General features: G+C 43.9%; 1 protein-coding gene across 1 annotated transcript in view; it reads left to right on the top strand.

Moving 5' to 3' along the window:
* Positions 1 to 7920: 7920 nt before the first annotated feature.
* The window catches only part of IL1RAPL2 (interleukin 1 receptor accessory protein like 2), a 1179835-nt gene continuing 1172777 nt past the window's right edge, over positions 7921 to 14978 (top strand). The window contains exon 1 of the mRNA XM_032397763.1: positions 7921 to 8887. The gene's annotated coding sequence lies outside the window, so the exon portion shown is untranslated. The remainder of the gene's footprint in view (positions 8888 to 14978) is intronic.

Raw genomic sequence — 14978 nt, 5'->3', positions numbered from 1 at the left:
GAAGCTCTGTCTTTCTCATTGAGTTAAATACAAGTTTCTCAGCCTGATATTTGAGGCTCTCCACAATTTGGCTCCAATCCATTGTTCTAGGTTTTTTTCTCACTCATCCTTTGTAGGGACACTGGGGCAAAAGCCACATTGGATGGTCCCCTTTTGTCATAAAATGCATCACAAATTTCTGCTATCACTTGCTTATGCTTAGACTTCCTGGCTCTCCTGCTATTTCATTGAACTTGAATCCTACCACTTTTTGCCTCACTCAGTCCTGGACACACTGATCTCTTTGCTGCTCTTCTTTGCTGAGCATGATCCTGCTTCATGGCCTTTGCACTTCCTATTCCTTTGGCTTTGAACACTGTCTGATGGGCATGTTCCCTTATATCCTTTAAGACATTCCTCAAATCTTGATTTTTCCCTAAAACTAGTCCTGTCCACATTTAACTGGATCAGACCATGGAGCAATTTATGCTCAGGGCAGTGTTGAAAACAATAAAGAAATCAACCCAACAGTGGATCATAACAAAGTATGATACCAAACAAAGCATATAACCTGACAGAGAGGTCAGGGAAAGATCCAAAGAAAGCCCTGCTAAAACCATAGTTATCCCAGTCTGATTGTGTGCATGGCCAGGAGTTTGTCCTCTGAGGAATGACACCAAGCAAGAAAAGACAAAAACAAGCCCCAGAGAGTGGGGAGGGGAATCATTGTCCAGAGTTGCTATAATGTATCACCTAAAATCTCCAATTTGCAACCTAAAATTATAAGGTGTGCACCAAAAGTGTGACACTATACAAGAAGGAGAAAAAAATAATATCCAGGCAACAGAAACTGTCATGAGAGGGCCAAGATGTCCAATTTAACAAAGACTTCAAAGAAGTCATTATAAATATGTTTTAATAACTAAACTATGCTTAAAGAAGTAAAATAAGTTATGATAAAAATAATCAAATAGAGAATATCAGGGCACCTGGGTGGCTCAGTTGGTTAAGCATCTATCTGCCTTCGGATCAGGTCATGATCTCAGGGTCCTGGGATTGAGCCCTGCTTTGGGTTCCATGCTCAGTGGGGAGTCTGCTTGAGATTCTCTCTCTCTCTCCCTCTGTCCCTCCCACTCATGCTCTCTCTCTCTCAAACAAATCAATAAAATCTTTTAAAAAATAGAGAATATCAATAAAGAGATAGAAATTATTTTTTAAAAAGAACCAAATAGAAATTCTGGAGTTGAAAAGTACAATAACCAAAATGAAAAATTTGTTAGAGGAACCCAACAGTAGATTGGAACTGGCAGAAGAAAGAATCAATGAACTTGAAAATAGTTAGATATTAATATCTGAAGGACAGAGGAAAAAATAATGATACAAAAGAATAGGGCCTTCCTTGGTGAAATGTGGGACACCATTAAAACACACTAAATTATGTATAATGGGAATACCTGAAGGAGAGGAGAGAAAGGAGCAGAAAAAACAGTTGTGGAAATCATGGATGAAAATTTCCCTCATTTGATGGAAAACAGTAATCTACATATCCAAGAAGTTCAGTAAACTATAAACACCAAGAGATCCATGTGTAGACACATCATAGTAAAGATGTTGAAAGTCAACAAGGAGAAAAATCCTAAAAGCAGTAAGAGAGAAATGACTCATCACATACAAGAGAACCCTAATAAAATAAACAGATAATTTCTTTTAGAACAATGGATGCCAGAAGGCAGTGGGATGGCATACTCAAAGTACTGAAAGAAAAAAGGAACTATCAATGAAGAATCCATATCCAGCAAAACTAGCTCTCAAACTTAAGGCAAAATAAAAACATTCTCAGATGAAATAATGGGAAAAATTATTACAAAAAGACCCATTTTGTAAGAAATACCAATTGAGGTTCTTCAGTATGAAAGCAAATGTCCCCAGAAAATAATTTCAATCCACATGAAAAATACAACACCAGTAAAGTTAATTATATAATTATAAAAGACAATATAAATCAATATTTTTCTTTATTCTCTTCACTTATTTAAAAAGCAGTTGTATAAAATAATACATAACCTGGGATGCCTGGGTGGCTCAGATGGTTGGGCATCTGCCTTCAGCTCAGGTCATGATCTCCAGGTCCTGGGATCAAGCCCCACATCAGGCTCCTGGCTGGCTCAGCAGGGAGCCTGCTTCTCCTTCTCCCTCTGCCTCTACCCCTGCTTGTGTGCTCTCTTTGTCTCTCTCTCTCTCAAAAGGATGAATAAAATCTAAAAATATAAAATTTAAAATAATACATATCCACATATATGTATACATATGTATACATGTATATATTCATAAATACATTATGTATAATTGTGCTGCTGGGCTTATAACATATAGAAATGCAATTTATTTGACAATAACAGCACAAATTGGGTGGGTGGGAACAATGTTATATTAGAGTAAGGAAATGGCACCAGATAATAATTCGTATCTATAGGAGAAAATGAAGAGAACCAGAAATGGTAAATAAGTTTAATAATATACACTATATAAATATATATTTGCTTTCCTTCTCAGCTTCTTTAGAAGACATAAAATTGTATAAAGTAATAATTATAATGCATTCTTTTGAGTTTGTGACATATATGTAATATGTATAATAATAATGGTATAAAAATGAAAAAGAGGGCACCCAGCTATATAGGAGTAATATTTCTATTTATCACTGGGATTAAGTTAATATAAATCTGAAGTAGAAAGTATGTACAGATGTTCCATTGTTTATACAATCCATGTCCTCATGATAATTAGGTTCTTTATGATCAAAATAAATACTTTTTAGGTGAAAATAATAGATAAACATAGTGAATATTTTTAAGTGTAAAGGGAGTTGAATTAGTTATTGCTGCAGTAATGCTTCATGACAAAAACCCACAAAGTATCAGTGTCATGTAACAATAAACATTTGTGTTTCTTGTTCACAGGCTTGTAAGTCAACAAGTCAAATTGGGTTCAACTGATCTCATTTGTGCTTGCCTGGGCTTAGTTTCATGATATGGGCTGGTTTCAGGTTTGCTGGTATATCTCATCATTCTCTTTGGACCAGAAGCTATCCAGGACTACTGCTGGGTGGTAGAAGCATGAGAGGCCAAGCCATTAGTATCAACTCTGTTACTATTCCTTTGGTCAAAGTAAGTCACAGGACCAACCCCAGTGGAGTAGGGAAATATGCTCCTCTTACCGTAGTGATGGGTACCCAAAGTCACAAGGTAAAGGGTGTGAATGGACAATTAATAAACAGAGGGTGTGACGAATTCCAACGTACTACATAGTACATGATAAAACATAAATTTGTGTCTCACTTCACATTGCCGATTGATCATTCACTCTTCCAAAAAGCAACCACTGCTGCCAATTTTTGAGTATTCACTCAGAAATATCTTTTTTATATATGAGTATGTATACAGTGAATCAGTTCATATTAGCAGTTTCAACAGATATTGCCATAGTGTTCTCCAAAGTGGTTACACTAGTTTATACTCTAGCTAACCAAATGAAAGGGTCTGTTTCTTCACATGCTTGCCAATATTGTGTGCTATGGAACACTTATTCTTTGCCACTATGGTTTAGTTTGCAGTTATTTCCCCATGTATAGATGTCCATTTGCATTTTTAACCGTGTAGTATCTATTTATATCCTTTGCCTATTTTGGGGGGGGTTCATTTTTTTTTCTAATTGGTTTGTAAGAGCCCTTGAGATATTAATGAAATTATCCCTTTGAGTTGCAATTTTTCTCCCAGTTTATAGTTTGTCTTTTGATTTTTAAAAAATTTTTTTTAAAAATTTATTTATTGTAGAGAGAGAGCACGAGCGTGCAGAAATAGGGGGAGGGGCAGAGCGAGAGGGAGATTCCTCAAGTAGACTCCATGCTGAGCATGGAGCCTGACACAGGGCTTGCTCCCAGGACCCTGAGATTATGACCTGAGCCGAAATCAAGAGTTGGCTGCACCGACTGAGCCACCCAGGCACCCTGTCTTTTGACTTTGCTTATGTTGCTTTTTTTTCTTTGCAGAAATGTTTAATTTGTATGTAGTAAAATTTATCAATATCTTTCCTTATAGTTTATGGGTTTTGAGTTTTGCTTAGAAAGGTGCTCCCACCTGAGGAGGTCCATTCCTTGAGATTTTGATTTAACAGATCTGGGATGTGGTACCAGGAATCTTTAACAAGATGCTAAACTAATAATTTTGGCCGTCAGCCAGTTCTAGGAACATGGATGAAATAAGATTAAGTATGTAAGGCATCTGGTATGTAGTAGACACTCAATAACTATTTGTTCTCTTGTCTCACCTTACTGTCCTAACAGGCAACTTTGAAATTTGCCTTGGGCAAAAAGAATAAAGTTCAACTTGCTTTTTGGTTATTTTTTGCAAAGCTACTTATTCAATTGTTAACTTCTTAAAGACTTTTGGCTTCAATAAATGGTTATCAGCTCTTCTCACCATTCATCAGTGAATATATATCGAGTGCCCACAATATACCGAACCCTGTAAAGTTCTGTTCTTTTTTAAAAAGATTTTACTTATTTATTTGACAGAGAGAGAGAGAGAGAGAGCACAAGCAGGGAGAGTGGCAGGCAGAGGGAGAGGGATAAACGGGCCCTTTGCTCAAGCAAGGAGCCCAACATGGGGCTCGATCCTAGGACCCTGGGATCATGATCCAAGCCAAAGGCAGACATTTAACTGACTGAGCCACCCAGGCACTCCTGTAAAGTTCTGTTCTTAATATTACTAGGAAGATGATGAAACTAACCCTACCCTAGTGGAACATGGGAATTGATTGCCTCTTTAGCAGTAGTGATTGACTTGTATTAAACCATGCCCACATTCTCACCCATATCTTTTTTTTTTTTTTTTAATTTTTTTATTGTTCTCACCCATATCTTCGGGGAACTGAGGGCAGTTTTGCAAAAAGGTCATCTGTAGGTAGGGATACTAACCATAGTTTGAGTGTAATCCATAGTCATGAAATAGATTTGGCCTAGTTGTCTTAAACAGATATGACTCCAGCCTTGTTATTTGGTGCTTGTCATGACAATGGTGATGCCAGATCTCATTATTAGCTCCTTGGGTGATTACACTCACTGCCCTTTTTCCTTTCCTGGGCTAGGCAGAATTGAAAGATTTTCTTGAAAATACTTCTCGATTGTTAATATGTATATGAAATCACCCAAGGTTCTTGTTAAAGTAAGATTCTGATTTAATAGCTCAGGGAGTGAGGCCTGATTCTGCATTCTAACAAGCTCCCAGGTGATGCCCCAGTGCTGCTGGTCCATGGATAACACTTTGAGGAACAAAGTCCTAGACCATCAAGTTTCACTGAATTGTTTTTGAGAGGTCACTGGTTCCTTCCTCATTTTCTTGGCCTCTAGTTCCTGTTTGGACTTTTCATTCTTACATTCCTCAAATTCTTTGAGATCTCTTCATTTAACCATAAACAAGACCAGTAGAAATAGCCAAACAAGCTGCCCTCTTGATAGGTACCAAGAGCCCTTTCCCTATCCAAAGGAAATCCGCTGATATGCCATGTCCCCTTAAGTTCCCAGTTATAGAAAGTCTTCTTAAGATCTCTGGGGAAGGGTGATGTTACTGAGTAAGGTTGGCCAGCCTAGTTAGTCATTTATCACACTGGAAAACCGACCATTGTCATCAGCAGAGAGGACTGGAAGAAAGGTAGGTACACAGGAGAGTACGTTTTGATGGAATGGGAGGAGCAGAACTTGGATATTAAAGGCACAGGGGGTGTGGGGTGTGTTAGAGTGAAGTTGGGTCGAATTGGGTATAGAAAGATGGTGAAAGGAGGAATCAACAGGACAGGAAGATAGAGTTTTTGTTTTTTGTTTGTTATGTTGTTTTTAATGTGTTGTTTACATTTTGTGTTCACAATTTGCCAAAGGATATTATTGACTGCTATCCTCAATGGGCTCCCTTCATTCTGACTGCTAGCTCCTTAACACCCTAATGTAAGTGAGAGACCTCATGGTTTGGTCAAAAGGCCTCACCCATGAGAGCCCAGTTGCTCAGCTCAGGCCCAGGGTCTGAGGGCTTGATGCTTTGCTAAAGGTTAGACTGGAGGCGCCAGGCACCCAACTGGGAAGGTGAGACTTGAGATGGTGTTCTTTTTACCTTGCGTTGCTGCCCTCACTAGCTGGTTGGAAGCATATGGCATTGAATATGAGTAACATTAACGTAGGTTTGGCTGTCAGCTGGAAGTGGTGATGTGGACTGTGCAGGGCAAGCACGCAGGCAAAGGGAAGTTTACATGAACTTCCTAGCAAAGAGGAACACAGAATTGGCTGTTTAGTCCCTTTCAGAAGAATGGGCTTTTATCTGAAAATAAGAGCTGTTACAAAACAAGCAGAAACTGTAGGACGTTTCTCCTGTTTCAAAAATATAGTCCCCTCCCCCTTCCCCTCCTTCCCTGCCGTGCATATAAACAACAAAACCCTGGGAGGGAAACTTGGTGTTGGTTTCCGCTGAAAGGACTGGCATCTCTTGATTCCCCAACTTAACCTCAATTGCAGAAATAATTTTTCAGGGTGGGGTTTTGCGGGATATGATGGTTGAGATGGTCCACAGGGAAAAAAAAGAGTGCAGAGCGCCTGGGTGGCTCAGTCGTTAAGCGTCTGCCTTTGGCTCAGGTCATGATCCCAGGGTCCTGGGATCGAGCCCGGCATCGGGCTCCCTGCTCCGCGGGAAGCCTGCTTCTCCCTCTCCCACTCCCCCTGCTTGTGTTCCCTCTCTCGCTGTGTCTCTCTCTGTCAAATAAATAAATAAAATCTTAAAAAAAAAAAAAAGAGTGCATAAACTTGACACGAGAGGTGAGGGAGGGACCGCGACTTTAATTGTACGCAGGCTCGGTCTTTAAAAACCCAGTGGATGATGGGCCGCAGCTAAGTGGCCAAGGAAGTGGGCCGGGAGGGCGCGGGTGTGCGCTGCGCCCCAGGCACAGAGTTCTCGGTTGCTCCCTCTCGGTCCCTGTCTCCGTGTCTGGCTCATTCGTTCTCTGTAGCTAACGCAGAGCAATGGAACAGTCTCAGAAGAACAGCTGGAGAAAGCTCAGAGAAAGACAAATAGGAGCCCAGCTCCGCAGCAAATGCTTGAGCACAGCGCTCAGCTGACCCGTTAAATGAGCAATCCTGTTAAGTGTGTTCATCAGCAAGGAGCCCATGAGCCAAGCGGAACACTCTGGGAGATACCTGTAATAGAAACGGGACTCTTCCTCGGCTGCAATTCAGACCTTGTCGGTTTCTGAGTCGCAGTCCCTCTTCCCTATCACTCTTAAAGAGAGGAGCTCCTGGGCTCTGTGACCTTGGAGAGCAGGTGGTCAGGATCATTTCTGGAGAGCCTCAGGCACGCAGCATGAGCAATCACAGCCCAGGTTCTATCTCCAAGCCCCTCCTGGGGTCCCAGAATCCCCCTGCTCACTGTATCATTGTCAGGGCTGGAGAACCCTGAGACTTAGGGATCTCTAACGTGGGAGGGGTGGAAAGGAGTTCTCTCTGGGACTGGGAAGCTCGCATTATGAATACAATTAGCAGGCCTGTGTTTTTAAGACCATTCAGTTCTGGCCTGGGGTGGGGGGAACCAAGCAGGTAAACTCCTGGTTGAGCTAGATACCTATTCAGTGGGTGGAACTGGGGATCAGGATGGCTGAAAAACTTTGCTTAGTGGCTTTCCACGCCTGCACTCAGTTCAGCGCTCGCCGCAATCCTGTATGCCGGCCTACTCCGGTACGGACACTAGACGGCGCTGCCGGGACGCGCTTTCCTTCTCCCAGGAAAGGTAAGAGGGAAGTGCTTTTTTTTTTTTTTTTTTCAGCCAGGGGATGGGGGACTCGGGGTTGGCAGTCTTTCCCAGTCTCCCTCCCCTCCCCGCGCTCCCAAATCTAAAGGGGTGTGGAAGAGGAGGAGGAGCAGCTGCAACCCTTTTCCGTGACGCGCCTGAACGGTTCTCTCTAATCCCCACCTCCTCCCCGGTGCAATCAGTCAGCCCGGAGGCACCAAACTGTTAGCGATGGAGACGCAGCTCTAGGTGATTTCCACTACCTTCCTACCCCCACTCTAGGCATTATTTTGGAGGCAGCAGCAGCTGTGGCAGGATGTGAGGCGAACCTGGAGCGCACTTCCCGGGCGCTGCTCCCTCTTCGGAGCTGGGGGGGACTGTGTAGGCTTTTGCGCACAGGCTGGAGAGGGTTCCAGGGAAAGCCTGGAGCAGCGAACAGGCGGGAGAGAGGCGAGCAGGCAGAGTTCGCACCTGGCCCTGCGCTGCAGTCTGGGTGGTAGGGCTGCTGCCCTTTAGGGCGTGCGTGCTTCTTGAGAAGAGTGAGAGCCACAGGCTGAGGCACTTGCATCCCTCGGTGTACCATTTGGCCAAGACAAGGTGCGGCTGGAGAACCGCTGCTCCGAAGCAAAGTCGCGAAGGAAGAGGCTGAGAGGCAGGCGACTTAGAAGAGTATGGTCACGGAGCCAAGAGGTGGCACCTGACGGTCTAGCGAAGGGGAAGAGTAATTTAGGAACTCTTTTTAGCCTCTCTCTGTCCAGCTCCCCCTAAAGTCTACGAAAGCTCTGCTGAACTCTAGAAATCTTCCTTGGATTAGGAGAAGTTTCCTAGCATCCTCTTTGGCTAGCCAGGACAGGGAGTGGAGAAAACAGGCGGTGCTGCTCTGTCCGCTGCTCCGGAAGACACCGTTTCCTCCAAGCCGCCTCCAGCTCTGATCACCTCTGGGCAGCCTCTCCTTTCGCGCAGGAAGCTCGAGCCCGCGCACCTTGGAACGCAGCTCTTCATCTCGCCCTGGACCCATTGCCCCAGACATGGAACTGCATGCGTGAGCCCTGCTGGACGTCGCCTGCTGTTGTGCGAGACTCAGACAGGTAATGCCCGTTTGCATAACCGGACAGTTGGCTGGAGAGGAGAGAACGTGCTACGTTCTTAGGTGACAGGAGGGAGCAGGCAGGCTGCGACCCACAGAGGCTCTACCTCTCCTTCAGCCCTGGTCCTCGTTCCTGGAAACACTTGCCAGTTTTCTTTCTCTTCCTTCACCTCTCCCAGAAAGTTTAGGGACCGGAACTTCCAAGGCCAGGGGCTCTTCGGCTAGAAGGAGCGCTCGCTGCCTGCCAGGTGCAGGCGAGCTGGTGCGTTGCATTTCTGCGGCCGGATCTTTGTGATCTTTGCAGCTGGTGCGCGGACTCTGTAGCCTGGAAAGCACTTTCCCACTGGGTTCTTCTCTCTGATTCTGCCCACATTTCGGCCTGCAGCCAGGAGAGCAACCCGCGCAGGGAAAGGGCTCAAGGCGACTCCTAGGCGGAGCAGAGAGGGGTTCCCCAGCAATGAGCTCCTGCTCCTGGGGATTCCCAGCGAGCAGGGGACAAGAGAGAGCTCTGGTGATCTGAGACCATCTCTGCCCGCCAGCCTGCCTGCCTTGAAAACCCGAAGGGATCCCAGCTCAGACTTTGGGATGCCCCTTCTCCTCTCCCCACAGGAATCCCTGCTCCCCCTTGAGCCAGTTTCTCAGGTTGAGTGATCCTCTCCCAACCATTGCCCAGGGGAGAGGACCGACCTGCGCTAAGCAGTGCTTCAGACTTTTTGAGAAGGAACCCTGGAGAAGGAGGAGAGGGTGAGGAGGGACAGCCACCCAGTGTGACCGGCCTTGTCGATCTGGGCCTGAGATTGGAGCAACAAACTTGATTTGACTTACTATCAGACATCTAAGAAAAATGCTTTGGCAAAGAAACCTGGCAAAGGAAGTGTGTGTTATAATAATTCTCCGTTCTAGGGATTTCTCCTGGTTCCTTGCAGCCACTCCCCTCCCCATCTCTGGGACCCAGGGGCCCAGGAGGGAAACATTAGTAAACAGGTATTTAAGGTTTTCTCTATGCCACCCACAAAAGTTGTGGCTGGGCTGAAGTGCTGGAAAAGTACCTTTCTGCTGAAAGCTACTTTGGGCCCTATCACTGGTGGGTTTTTTTTGGGGGGGGGTGTCTTCAGGAATAATTTACCCCCACCAGTACATTCAATCTCACCTTCTGTAGACTTCCAAGAAGAAATCCTTTTCTCTCTTCCTGGCCAGGGGAGCCAAGTTGTGGATTACTGAACAGGTGGCACAGCTAGGCATCAGACCCCAGGTAAGGAAGGAGGGAGGAAGGAAAGGACATGTCCCCGAGGTTTTGCAAGTTCAGCAGGCATGTACTGCTTAAGAAGGCTACCTCCATTACAGCCCCCCCTCCCCTGGGAAGGAAGGAGTTAAGTGTCCAGAACAGGTGTGGGGACTGGGGGCCACTTCCCCACTGACACCCCCTCAGGCTCTCCCTGAGGAGTTGGATGAAGTGTCGTGCCAGCGCAATGCTGCACTACTGGGCTCTTTCCCAATAGGGTAGGAGGCACTTAAGCTTCTGCAGGTCTTGCGCCTCAGAGCACGTGTTTTTTTGTTTTGTTTTGTTTTGTTTTGTTTTCAGTGCTCCTTACTTACCCAGACAGGAATTAGGCAACTACCCTTGTGCCTAGGAAGAGTGAAAATCCCAGGTGTATTTCAGCCAGAGGCTTCAGGGGAAATCTCTACCTGCTCCCATTTCACCCTCTCTACCCCTACTCCAAGGATTAACCCTTACTATAGGGCCACTACTATTTGACGGCGCCACGGTGTCTGGACCCGATGGGGTGGCTCCAGCTCTGAGCTGCTGGCTTATCATGTGAGCTCTCCAATTTGGGGGTTGCCTTGGGCTAGACAGCCTGCAATTACCGGTGGAGGAAGCAGATGATTTAAATAGAAAGCATTTACGTGTGGGTAAACTAAAGGCTCCTGGTTCACCCACTCTAGCTCCAGCTGGCCAGAAGGAGGGGCGAGTGGCACCAAAGCTTCCTCCGTGAGACAGCGGAGCCATGGCTGCTTCTGCTTCTGCCTGATAGTCCAAGGGCAGGCCTTCAGAGCAGTAAGGCTGGGGATTTAAGCGAGGCTTTGCAGTATGGTCTCTGCTGCCCTCACAGATATCTGGGTAGTCCTCACTCAGGTTAAGCAATGGGCCATTTTCAGTTTCTGTGGGACTACTACTGCTAGGACCTCTCTCTGCAGAGGCTAAAGGCACTGATAAGGCATAGGGGATTTAGGGGTTCCCCTGGACTGTGGCTTTTACAGGTAAAGTCAGGTCTGAGTCTTGATTTACACATTCATTTCTTGAGACATGGCTTTTTAATTGAGTAGAACTTTCTTGAGCATCAGTAATTGGTGATAGAGTCCAAACAAGCATATGCTGCTTGCCAGGGTGAATGGATGGTGTGGCTGCCTGGAGAATATCCCAAATTACCCACCTGATACATGTTGCCACAGGTGCAAAGCCACTGAAGTTTTGTTTAGCCTTAGGAAGACATACACCAGAGTCCAGCCTTATAAAGGAGATGAATTTTGAAGTGACTCTTCCAGTTTTGTTTAAAACAATAAACTTCATGTTATCAATCATATTGGGTTGCATAGTTCACTGAAGTGGCTCAGGGCAAAGCATTTGCCATTTGAGAAGGGGAAAAGTGGGGAAAGTGAAATGAATTAAAAAATATGGTTGAAATGATCAAATGCTTTGGTAAAACAGAATTGTGTGTTCACATCTGTCCCTTAAAGGAAGTCATCACTCTGTGTGGTTTGATGGCCTGAGTAGATACTATGACAGGTTGTTGCAGCATGATAAGAATTAAAGGAGAAAAATACATTTTCTCCCTTGTACTTGGCTATTTCTGTAACTATGACAGTACCGATTGCAGCCAGGACTGTTAGAAGAATGTACATGTTACCTTCTTCATTTGAAAAGTACTGTAAGAGGGGAGCCTGGGTGGCTCAGTCGTTAAGTGTCCGCCTTCGGCTCAGGTCATGATCCCAGGGTCCTGGGATCGAGCCCTGCATCGGGCTCCCTGCTCAGCGGGAAGCCTGCTTCTCCCTCTCTCATTCCCCCTGCTTGTGTTCCCTCTCTCACTGTGTCTCTCTCTGTCAAATGAATAAATAAAATCTTAAAAAAAAAAAAAAAAAAAAGAAAAGTACTGTAAGCTCCTTGGTGAAAATGCACCATAACCAAGTGGAAGAAACAAACAAACAAAACATCCGAAGTTTCAACTTTTCTTACCTTACTAAAGGTATGAAGTATAAGGTAAGAAAAATCACCAAACATCAGGGTCTGGGATAATGCGGCTTTTTAGGGCTGGTTTCTATCTGTAGCCAGTAACCCACACCCTTTAACCCCTGAGGTTTATTTCTTGAGCCTACATCAGGAAGCCATTATCAGAGCTAACTTGGTGGAGAAAGAAATAAATGTCGAATGTGCAATGTGTACTTTAATTATCCTGAGATAGGACTTGAGAATAAGCTTCTTATTAAGTTTAGACTTGGAACTGTCAGTGCCAAGAGATTTGCCAAAGTAAAACATGCCTGGCCAGTATAAGGCCCAATGCAGAAATGTACTACATGGGTCTATTTGGTCAAAGCTATCACGAATTCAAACTCTGGGCTGGTTCACTTTGAACTGGCTCCCAATGAGATTGGAGGCACTGGAGTGAGTCCATTGTGGGTCAGTTTCTCTTGGGCTTCCCCAGCCACAGACATGACTCCAAATCTTTGATCAAATAACCTAAATATATATTCTCTGTGCCAAGGAGCCAGGCTTTAGCCTTCTTCTTACTTTATTTTCCTCCTTTAATCTGACCTCTTCATGTAGCAGTACCTTGGCTTCCCTCCTGAGTTCTCAAATGCTTACCTGGCTTGCTTTATTCTTCTATCTGGGTGTTTTATTGGCACATAAAATGTATTCAGACACTAATTTGGCACCCCCTTCCCTTCAGTCTCATTCATCTGTGACTCCTGAATACCTCATCCCTCCTGCCTCCTGCATCCTGTCTTTCATTAAATGCCCTGAATTCTGTCTCTGGAATAGCTTTTCTCCTTTACGTTCCTATTGCTACCACTCCCTCTCAAGTCCTCTAGATTCTTTTGTTCTTTTTTTTCTTTTCCTTTACCTATTTTCCCCTTTCCTTTCTTCCCCTCTCCTCTCCTCCCTTCCCCTCCATTCTTGACCTGACCTGCTATAAAAGCCTCTTCTTGTTTTTTTTTTTTAAAGATTTTATTTATTTATTTGAGAGAAAGAGAATGAGAGAGAGCATATGAGAGTGGGGAGGGTCAGAGGGAGAAGCAGACTCCCTGCCGAGCAGGGAGCCCGATGCGGGACTCGATCCAGGGACTCCAGGATCATGACCTGAGCCGAAGGCAGTCGCTTAACCAACTGAGCCACCCAGGCACCCCTACCTCTTCTTGTTGTTTTTAGTCTGCTCTCCAATTCACTATATCCTGCATATTAGGACTAATCTTTCTGAAGTCCACTTATTTCTTTACTTGAATATTGATACCTAGTGAGTGGCTATTAAGTGGTGTGGATTGTTACTGAATCGGAAAGAATTTCTAATAATTAGAATTGCTTGATACATTAAATACCTTTCTACTCACATGATGATCTAGTTGGACCAGACCGCTTATCATTATCCAACATAACGTTTGTTATCCACACTTTCTACCTCTGCTTATGCCATTCTTTTAACTTGGAGTGTCTTTCTCCTCCTCCACCCTCCTCCTCCTCCCATCTCTACTTCTCTGCCTCTTGAGTATGAACCATATTCAAGAAGTAGTTTAAGTGACACCTCTTTCATGCAGTCCTCCCTAATTTCTCTTTCATGCTCCATAGCCGAAAGAATTTCTCCCTTCTTGGAACTCTCTTGACACTTTGTTAATTCTTCTTTTATGGTACTTACCTTATTCTGAAACCATTATTGCTATTTATCATGTTATCTCCTCTATTAAAGTTTAAACTTCTTGAAGGCTATGTTATCTGTCCCTTATTCTGCAAGAGTGCCATGCATACAGGGGCATCCATTATATATTTAATTGAACTGCCATTGTGATCTCAGGGTTAGCCTTAACATTTAACTGAAAATCTCTGTCTAAATGATAGTTTCAGGTTAAATAGGAAATTGTCAAATCTATTATCTGCCAATAATGCTATGAAATAGTATAATAAGGCAGTGATTTTTTAATAGTCGTGCTCTGTCCAATAAACATGTGGCTGTATAAATTTAAATTGATTACAATTAAATGAAACTAAAAATTTTGTTCCTCAGTCACACTAGCCACATTTCAAGTGCTCAGTAGCCACATGTGGCTAATGATTACCATATTGAAAGTGCAGCTATAGAACATTTCCATTACGGTAGAAAGTTCTGACGTTATGCAACAATAGTTCTCCATGTTTATTTCCACCTAGAAACAAGTTCACAAAGTCAACGGCTTGTAGGGGTTTATGCAGAGTTATTCATTCTCCAGTGCCATAGTGCTACTACTTTCCTTCCCTCTTAGAACACAAATCAGTTAATAACATTGTAAGAATCACTTTGATTCCCTTTGAGGGAGAAATGAGATATCTACACCACATGAAACACCAAAATTCCAGATGAAATTTTGAAGGATAATTATAAGGACCTCGATCTTCCACATACAAATTGTACTAGAAATAACACTAATTAGGGGTGCCTGGGTGGCTTAGTCAGTTAAGTGTCAGACTCTTGATTTCAGCTCAGTTCACTTCTTGATTTAGGCTCAGGTCATGATCTCAGGGTCCTGGGATTGAACTCCATGTGGGCTGCCTGCTCAGCGGGGGGTCTGCTTCTTTCCCTCTCCCTCTGCCCCTCCCCCTGCTCATGTGCCTCTCATGTGCTCACTCGCTCTCACTCTCTAAATAAATAAATAAATAAATAAATAAATAAATAAATAATTTCTTTAAAAAAGAAATAACACTAATTAAATACTGTGGTACTTGTGCAGAAGCAGACAGATCAATGTAACAGAACAGTGTCTATTTCTTTGGAAATAGTGAACTATTTCCAAATATACTACGACTTTTAAGATAAAAAGCCATTTCAAACCTATATACTGGGGGAAAAGAT

Source organism: Phoca vitulina, unplaced genomic scaffold (genome assembly GCF_004348235.1).
Source record: "Phoca vitulina isolate PV1807 unplaced genomic scaffold, GSC_HSeal_1.0 scaffold103, whole genome shotgun sequence".
NCBI lineage: Eukaryota > Metazoa > Chordata > Mammalia > Carnivora > Phocidae > Phoca > Phoca vitulina.
Note: the sequence above shows the minus strand (reverse complement) of the source record. Positions and strands in the feature narration are given on the sequence as shown.